We start from the raw sequence: 9,787 nt of genomic DNA, 5'->3' as shown, positions 1-9,787 counted from the left end.
GCTCGCCCCTTGGTCTGTTTTGATCCGTGCAGTTTCTTTCTTGGTACCGCAGGTGAACCATAGTTCGGCGCAGGCCGCCTTCAGCACCGCTCGAGCGCCTTTGAGTTCAGCGCATTCAAGGAGATGGTGGCCGGTGTCGGCTTACTCGCTGCAAAGCCTGGCAGTCGGGGTCAGCGTCCCACCGCATGTTGTGCCTGCGCACCGGGATTATGGCACTGTGGGTGTTGAGACGGTGGATGACGGCCGCTGTCCGGACTTGTTCCTTGCGCCTCTTCGTCCGTCCGACTTCAGACCAGCGAGCAAAGAATACTCCGAAGACGCCGGCGCGACGTCATCATGGACGAAACCGTGACTGTGCTCGGGATTTCTCAACGACGGCGGGTGCTGCTTACGAGTTTGTGGTTTTCGCTAAACGTGCTTACTGAGACTGTGTGTGTGTCCGTGAGGTGCACCTGCTCGATTTTATTAGCTGAACTACCGTACATCAGGAATATACCCAGCGGCATTGTGAGTACTTTGAAAGGTATTTTTCTTTGTGATAAGGATGTCAGTTGTCCCTGTTTGATGTGATCCCTTTCGTCTACAGCTCCTTGCGCCGGGTTTGAACAAGTGTTGCTTTTTGAGTTATAATATGCATGTAAAACTAAATGTCGGCAATAAATTTTCAGTGTTTTGACCTGCATTTTTGTCTATGGTTCACAGACATTTGGGCGTCTAAAGGGTTGATGGGCTAAAGGGCCTGACGGGTTAAAGGGCTGTGGGGCTAAAGGGTTTTTCTATGGGGTATCCTTGAAGGGCTTTTCTGTGGGGTATTTTTGAAGGGTTTTGAAGGCCTGTGAGGTCCCATAATCCTTCAAGGCTGACGGGCCCTTTTAGAAATATTTTCAATAGGGCCAGGAGTGTCCATAATGTGAATGGTCTATAATAACGAGACAAAAGCTCATATACCTACCCAATACGTTCCCGAAAATGTTGTCAATATACGCCCTTTCGACAAAAGAGCGCGATCTATCGCACAGAAATGGAACTAAGCCCCGACGCCATCTTGAAGGGTACCGCGTCGCTCATTCCAGTCTGTGCAGGTTTCAACGTTGTAGTACTAATCATAAATTCATAATACGTTTGCGTTTTGCTGTGTAAAATCAGAGGGGATAGTGGTATGGTTGCCCGAATAAGTGAAGAAACGATCTGTCTTTTTCTGCCATGACGGTTTCCAATAAAAGTCAGCCACTTTCCGCGTGACGACTGCCCATTGCACGAGGCGGGACCCGTTTGACGCGAAAAATTTCAAGGGGATAAACTACAGGGTTCTGGACACAACTTTATTCCCGTGGAAAGTTGCGTTCGTAGGTGCGGAAGATAGGTAAAACTACAGCCTCCGGTGCATGCTTGGCCGATTTTAAACAGCCGATTAATTACAGCGTTCAGATTTCAAAATACACTTCTAAGTGATGTTATCACAATATCTTTAAAGTTAATACGTGTGACAATTGTTTTCCAAGTATCGGTTGTTATAGCAACAACATTTGATAGCGTGTGGGAAAATTGTTCGGTCATGAATGTGACATCTTGAACAATGCATGAAAATTAATTTCGCGCAGGTCTAGTAGAACTCGACATGCCCAGTCGTTTCGGGCCATCTGTTTATATATGTGATCTCGTCCAGTAGGCCAAATGGTCACAAGCCATCTCGTACGATGAATTCTTGTCGTGCCGAAAAACTCGACCCACGGGACACTCGTATTAGAACTTTATTTTTAATAAAACGTGATAAGTGACTTCTGATTCGCAATAGGATTTGTCAATATCTGAGACAGTGAGATCCGCAATTTGAATTGCAAGCGAAATGATTATAACTAAATACATTTCTGCAAATCTTACATCTATATAAAGTAAAGTAGGAAACAAATATACATGCTCGTGAATACATTATGTTTCGCACTGCGAAACAGAAACCGAAGCCTAAACGTGGATATTGGACAAAGAACTCTTGTCGCATGAGCCCCCGAACGTGTGTGCATGCGTGCGTGTGTGCGTGTGTTTGTGTTTCTTTCCTTAAAAATGATTATTGTATGCACAGTCATAAGAACTGGCATGTAAAATCCTAAGCATGTTAGGCTGGACCATATGACGCATTAAATGCGAGTAAATCACAGAGCTAAATTTGTCCTCATTGAACTTATGCAGAACATACAAATGTCTCAAATGGATAAATTTACTTTTCTTTGAATATTTCAAAGTGTGGTGATTGGAACACTTGTTTTGAATTTAAAGAAACATCCGGCATCATGTAGAATTTGATGCGGAAAATCGAAAACATATATAACTTTTTCTAATATACAAATAAATCGCGCATGAGCGAATTTTTTTTTTTTTTTTACGATGTTTAGAGATCGTAGGTTTAGTTATGACTATAAAACGAGGATCTCGAAAAGCACTCGGGGCCCCTTTACTGTCGAAAAGAAAAATATCGACCTCATTTTGTATATCTTCATCTTGTATATTATACAATATATTATCGTGTATCATATCGTATATTGTTGATACATTGCACATTATCAATATATCATGCGATATATCGTATAACATATTGTATATTATATCTTTTATATTATATCCTCATCTCGCATTTATATCGTCAGATAATCACCGCCACCTAGACACGGCACCGCGCTCCGCCATGCCCTTCCTGAGGTGATAAGGCTTTCCAGAGCCAATAAACATTTTTCTTATTATTATCATCACCATCGTTGTCATCGTCATTATTATTATTACTATTATTATTAACCAGAAAAAACGCTGAAAACTGAAAAACAGGAACGCTTTTCAGTGCCCCCTTCTGCTTTCCTTTCGAAGTTTAGTCTTCTCTCATGTAGCGTCTGTTTAACCTTTCTGAGGAAAGCACTGGGAGTGCAGTCCCAATATGCCTGAGCCGTCCGTATGATTCACTATTTCTTTTTTTAGGTAATCGAATTTTGATTAACGTAAACTCCGGACATAGTGACAATGCCGCAAAACAGAGCGATGCGTTCAAGGTGCAGATTATAAAACCAGCACAAGATGTCATTTTCAACGTCTTTAACGGTCTAAAACCAGCACAGATTATAAAACCAGCACAAGGTGCACCGGAGATGCTATTCGTATTACGGGAACTGTATAAAACAATACTGCAGTTTTGTTTTGTTTGCTTCTGCTGAGTGAAAATAAATCGTATTTGTGTCACTGAAGCGCTTGTACTTTATTCAAGATACCCTGCAGTGAAAGTAACTTGAGAAGTGCCCTAAACACTTTATAAAGCAGGTGTTTAGTTAAGGCCGGACATTTCATCGAACACTGTTTCATCAAATGCCGTTTCATGAAACGCTATTTGATCGAACGTCGTTTAATTCAACGCTATTTAATCGAACGCCTTTCGGTCAAATCCGTTTCATCGAACGCCACCTATTGAGCAGCAGACATTTTTTGTTAATCTATAAAACAGTTTTCGTTTAACACCGGAAGGATAGCAGTGTTATAATTATCATTAGAATTTATAAACTTTAATATTATTTTCTTGTGGAGTGTGGAGCTAATAAGAAGCATTAGTTTCTAGGCTACGTCTGTCAATTCTTTTATTTTTTCATTGTAAGTAATGAATTGAGCTGTTAATGTGGTCCATAAATGACGCAACTGTGCGCTTTTTGCAACGCAACTGTGTGCGTTGCAAAACGCCGCATACTCGTGTTAGTTCCATTGAGCTTACCGATGCCACTGCTTCTATTGAAGTGTGACTCGACAGTTGCTGACAAGCAACTGTCGAGTCACACTTCAGGAGTTAGGTGTCAGTTGCTCGTCAGCAACTGACACCTAACTCCTCCGGAATCGCATACGTGGCAGAGAAGTCTGTCACGTCGCGACTTCTGCTCGAAAGAAAAGCAGAAATTTTCATACCTTCTTAAATGGCCGCACGTGGCCCGGCAAATTAAGGCGATTTATCAATTTGTTCTATTCAATTTTTACTAAGAATGTTTACAAATTTAAAATGTCTCGCTGAGAAGGGTATCACGCATTTTGCGCATTTGAATCCGCAAGAAATTAAACATACAAACGATAGTAATTCATAGCTGGTGGATACCTCATTTCTTGGGACGATGAAGTGTCACCGACTCACTAAATTTAAGATTCCAATCGCGAGGGGAGTCTCGCATGTTTCGCGTCGGCCGGGTGAATAAGGGGGGATTTAATTGAAACCACTCCAGAATCCAACCACCGCTTCTTCTTGCCAGTTATTTTGATGAATTGCTTGCTTGCTGGCCTACAAAGTTCACAATGATGATCAACTTAAAACTGATAAAAAACAGCCCTCAAAAAACACATTAAAACCAACAGGATACATGAAGTCGCTTTCACTGAAGTGTTTACTACACACGCGAGAGGTTCTCCGATTTCGCTTTCCTAATTTCAATTTCACGAAACATGCCTTTCTCAGTTTGATTTTGTCCGAATCGATTCATAATAATAGAAAAAAAAATACAGTCAATTGGCCGTGGTAGGTGTTGTAGTGGGGTAAAGCGCAGGATATTCTATTTTCATCATCCAGTTTTTTGTGCTGGGGTAGAGAGTAGCACACCTCCATCCCAGCGCTTCGACACCTCAGCACCAAAAGTTTGTTAGCACGACTACGCATGCCACGGTTTAAGCTTTGGTAAAATCTCCTACTGCAAGTATCACTTCACCAAATGAACACAACGCGCGAAACCGGCTTTGCCGCGCGTTAAACAAACAGCGCCTGCAGTATGAAGCGAGCTGAAGACTCGAGGGATCCAAGACCATAGCGGTCTCTCACAGTCTGCCCTACGCATGATGGCACAAACAATGATAATGATAACTATAGAAGCGCCTCTTGTAGTTCGCGCACACCGGCAATACGCATGACGGGTGTCAGAGGCAGTAGCCGGCTAACGAACCATGCAGTCATGTTTGCTTAGCGGTTGAAGACACGTCCTGCTGCCTTTTGTTATTTTCTGTAGTCGTCAATGATACTTGTTTCCTTTGGGAGAAACTGTTCCCTCCATAGCCTTTCTTCTTAAAAGTAGCCCCCCCCCCCCCCTTCCCCCCGTCCCCGTCCTCTACCCTGCGCTTTTATTTTCCTTAGGCTCTCTGAGCTTTTGTTGTTCTGTCTGCGGCTCTAACCCCATGTCACTTTGGCCAACCCTGGTATAGGAGAGTTTTACACGTGCTGCTGTTCCAACCCAGGTGTGGTTTGCCGATAAATGCGGGTATCCCTCCCGGAGGCTAAAATCTCCGCAAGAAGGGTTTTTCGGTCTTATGAATGGATACCTACCAACTATTATTAATCCGAATAATGTGAAAGAAATTCATGTCCGCAGTGCAAAACAAGAAATAAAGAAGTATTCTCGCAAAACTTTCCGTGGGATTACGTTTCGTCCAGAGTGTAACCTCTCCGGTTAAAAAATAAACAAAAAACACAAATAAACATTTGCCGGGGTAAAAAAAGAGAAACAGGACCACTGACAGCGCATTTAGCCAGCGTTGGCCCCAGCTGGGCCAGACGGATGCGTTTTCTTTGGTCCAAGCGCTTTGATTTGAGATATGGGTGCCGCGACTTGAAGTTGCTTGAAAGCGACTTTAGAGTTTAGCGGGAGTCTTTAAAGTAGGTGGAGCGTGGAAATACGCTAGCGATCAGCGGGGATTTGCAAGTTCCCGTGAATGTAGGGGGCGCTGCGGAAATCAAAGATGGCGGTCAAGAGGATGATCGGTTCGCCGTGAGCATCACCATTAAATCAAATCTACGTGTTTTGTGCAACATGAGTTGCGATCGACTTCAAACTTTTTTATTAGTTCATTTTTTTTATGCACGGCAAGCTAGTCAAATATTTCAAAACACCTTGTAGCTGTAGCTCACCCAAAGCAAGGATGAAAAGCAGCGGCACAAACGCGGTCGAAAAGGGGGATTGATTCTTGGTGTAATACGCCAAAACAACACGGACGAAAACGAAGGGAGAACTGGACAGGATGTGGATTGATTTCTCCGTGGGCTTTCTGGTTCAAGCAAAATCGGCCAGTCTTCCTACACAAAGTGTGGTGCGACAGAAAGTCGATATATTTTATGGCGCACGGGCAGCCAGCACATTTGAGAACACCCACCGGCTGACTTGTCGCGCAACGTAAGCATGAAAAAATAAGCGCCGCGACCATTGGTACGCCGCTACTCAGTAGCACGTATCGAGGACACTAAACACGAGGCACCGCAGCGTTGAACTCGATTTATTTTATGACACGATTTGTTTCATGTTGCGAGCGCTGAACTCCAATGAACGGTATACAGTACAGAATATGATGTTCTATTCTGCGATTCGCAAAGTAAAGACCTCATGATCGGCAAATGGGCGATAGAAAGCAGAACATTTACAATATCAAAAAGAACGCCATCCTATGTACAGATTGAACATCGAGCAGGCAGCCAGGCCAGCGGAGCATCCACCTCGTGAGCCAAGCGTCACTGCTCGTGACCACCGATGTGACACGTGCGAACGCTGCCGTGCTATGTCCACACATTTCCCCCCCCCCCCCCCCCCTTTTTTCAAGAAGATAAATGAAATAATGCTGGACGGTATGGAGTTCTACAGTCCTCTAAACGTTCGTTCTTGTCAGCCAGCGCCAAGGTACTGACCAAAAGTTCTCTCCCGCGCTTTCCCTACGATGTCCGAAAGCCTTCAGGAGCTACAACGCATCTTCAACTCTTTGTGTGTGTATGAGTTGGGTCTTGGCACGAAGCGCTCACTTCGGTACTTGCGTCCGAGTCTTTGGTAATGTCGACACTACGGGAAGTCTGCTTTGGAAGCAAGACTAGGTGTGTGCGGTTTCGCCGAACAGACTTTCCATCAGTTTCCACCCAGTAGGACCTAGGCTCCTCTGCTGGGCCGCTGACGACACCTTGGCGTTGTAAAATATTCAGCCAGACGACCATATCGTCCTCCAATAAGGGCAAAACCCGGACGCCGTGGCGTCTGTCGTAGTCTTGCTTCTGCTTACGGCGATGGTCAACCTCAAACGACCTTAGCTGCTTGTCGTCAGGCGTATAGGGACGAAGATTCTCTGCGGTCACCTGGAGTGTCGTGTGAAGCTTTCTTCCCATCAGCAGCTCAGAAGGGCTCTAGCCATTCTTGAGACGGCTGGTCATTTACGCAAAAGGAGCGTTTCGTGGGGATCCTTTGATTTATCTGGAGATCCTTTAATTATTTTTACCGCTGCTTCGGCAAGCCCGTTACTTTGAGGGTAATGGGGACTCGAGGTTATGTGGCAGAAGTTATACTGCTGCGCAAACTTTGCAAACACAGAATGGCACTTCTTGAGAAACTGGGGCCCGTTATCTGAGGCTACCGCTTCTGGAATCCCATGTCTCGCGAAAAGAGACTTGCAGTGGTTGACAACTGCTGCTCCGGTAAGGCTGTTCAGGGACCGACTCGGGATACCGTGAGTAATAGTCAGTGACTATCAACCACCATTGACCATTTAAGGAGAACAGGTCTATCCCAACTCGTTGCCAGGGCTTTTCTGGGAACTCCGTTGATTTCATTGGCAGTTTTCTGGTTGGACTGTGCTTCAGACAGACGTGAGACTTCGTTACCAGGTTTTCGATGTCTGAGTCAATATGGGGCCACCACACCGAATTTCTCACTCGTGCCCGGCTCTTTTCTATGCCAAAATATTCTTAATGAAGCTGATTGAGTACTGACTCTCGGAAGGCTCGAGGAATAACTACCCTGGGACCACACATCAGGATGTCTTCCCCCATGGCAATGTCGTCTTTGAATGGCCACTATGCCTTGAGGTCTGCTCCCACATCGCGTCGAGGTGGCCATCCAATCGCGCATAACTCCATGATCCGTTTACATTACAGGTCTAGCTTTTGCTCAGTGGCGATTTGCTTCAGGCTCGGATGAGTCAACGGTAGAGAGGGCATCACGTGCTCTATGAAGCCCTGCATCTCCTCGGCTAGCTCTGTTGTTTCGGACTGTTGGACTGGAGACCTGGAGAGGGCGTCGGCCGCTGTGAGATCTTTTTCCAGGAACATACGAAATGTCCTAGGTATAATATCTCATGAAGCGCATTCGCATCCTCTGGAGCCGTGGCGTTAAGTCGTTGATCACCTTTGATCTAAAAATAGAAATCAGTTGTTTGTGGTCGGTTGCAAGATAGAAGTCTTTTCCGACGAGGAAGTCCCGAAATTTTCCACACGCCCAAACTCGAGCCTGGCCTTCCTTTTCAATTTGCGCGTAGCGGCGCTCAGTGTCAGAAAGAACTCTTGATTCTTGATGCATAGGCTATCACCTTGAAATGTCCGTTCTCCTGCTTCTGCCGCAGGACGGCACCCAGACCGTACGAAGACGCGTCCGCTGTGACCGCAGTATCTTTGTTCGGGTCGTATATGCCGAGTACGGGATCTGATGACAAAAGGGTCTTCCATCTTTTAAAGGCTTCTTCTTGTGTACTTGCCCAGACGAAGTCCTGTTTTGACGACAACGTCGATGACAGTGGCTGCAGCAACTCGGACATGTTTGGGACAAATCTATAGCACACGTACAACAACAACAAAAATAAAGTTTATTTTTGCACCTAGTTCTCTCGGTTGTTATACGTATAAGCACACGTATAACAACCGAGAGAACTAGGTGCAAAAATAAACTTTATTTTTGCACCTAGTTCTCTCGGTTGTTATATATAGGTAGAAACTAATGCACTGAGAGTAATTTTTCTTAAATGTGCTACACATGGCCTTTTTTCCTCTAAACTGAACTGCCTACGCATATTTCCTGCCAGAAGTTAAAACAATTGTTTTGAAGAGGAGCAAGGTGAAATGCTACATTTAGGCTGCGGCAGCCTAAATGTAGCATTTCACCTTGCTCCTCTTCAAAACAATTGTGGAAAAAAATAAGTGTTTCTAAAGATATTTAAAAGTGTTTTGTTTAATGCGAAAAGGGGGTATGATATACATACATATATATATATATATATATATATATATATATATATATATATATATATATATATATATATATATATATATACACAGACATAGAGGGTGTCAAAATAACTTGCACCAAACTTTACAAAAAAAAAAAACGAAAAAAAAAAACGTAGCGCTTTGCGAGAGTGAAGGGTTGTGGAAAAGTACAATTTTTTTTTTTTTTTAGTGCGCCTAGCTATTTAGTTAATCGAGACTAAGTAGCTGACTTTTGAATTATTTGTTTAAGAGCCGAGGTGGGGGGGGGGGGGGGGGGGGGTGGAACCAGTCATGGGTAAGTTACTTTTAAAAAGTAATTCGTTACAGTTACAGTTACTTTTAGAAAAAAGTAGCAAAGTTACCGTTACAGTTACCGCAACAAAAGAGTAACTCGTTACAGTTACAGTTACTTTTAAAAAGTAACGATGTTACTTTTCAGTTACTTTTCTATAACACAAAAAAAATTTTAGAAAAAACTAGAAAACGCCCCTCACAATGTTTTATTGCAAAAAATTGAAAAAAAGTACGCCTTTTACTTCATATTGCAACTTAGCAGCAGTTGCTTCTCCAAGTTAGGGTTTGAAAGTTTCCACGCCAGAGTAGTGGCGCAAATCAAAATACGAAACATGCGCAGTGCGGAGTAGTGGCGCTAATCAAAATACGAGACATGCGCAGTGCCCTTCACGTGTATTATTGTTTTACGATTGATTCACCCGATTAAAAAGCGTTTGCACAGAAAAAAGAAAAAACACAGCGTAGGTAGTGCTTCAAGACACTAAG

The sequence above is a fragment of the Ixodes scapularis genome, unplaced genomic scaffold (assembly GCF_016920785.2).
Source record: "Ixodes scapularis isolate PalLabHiFi unplaced genomic scaffold, ASM1692078v2 ptg003078l_1___fragment_2___debris__unscaffolded, whole genome shotgun sequence".
Classification (NCBI taxonomy): domain Eukaryota; kingdom Metazoa; phylum Arthropoda; class Arachnida; order Ixodida; family Ixodidae; genus Ixodes; species Ixodes scapularis.
This window is presented reverse-complemented; position numbering follows the sequence as displayed.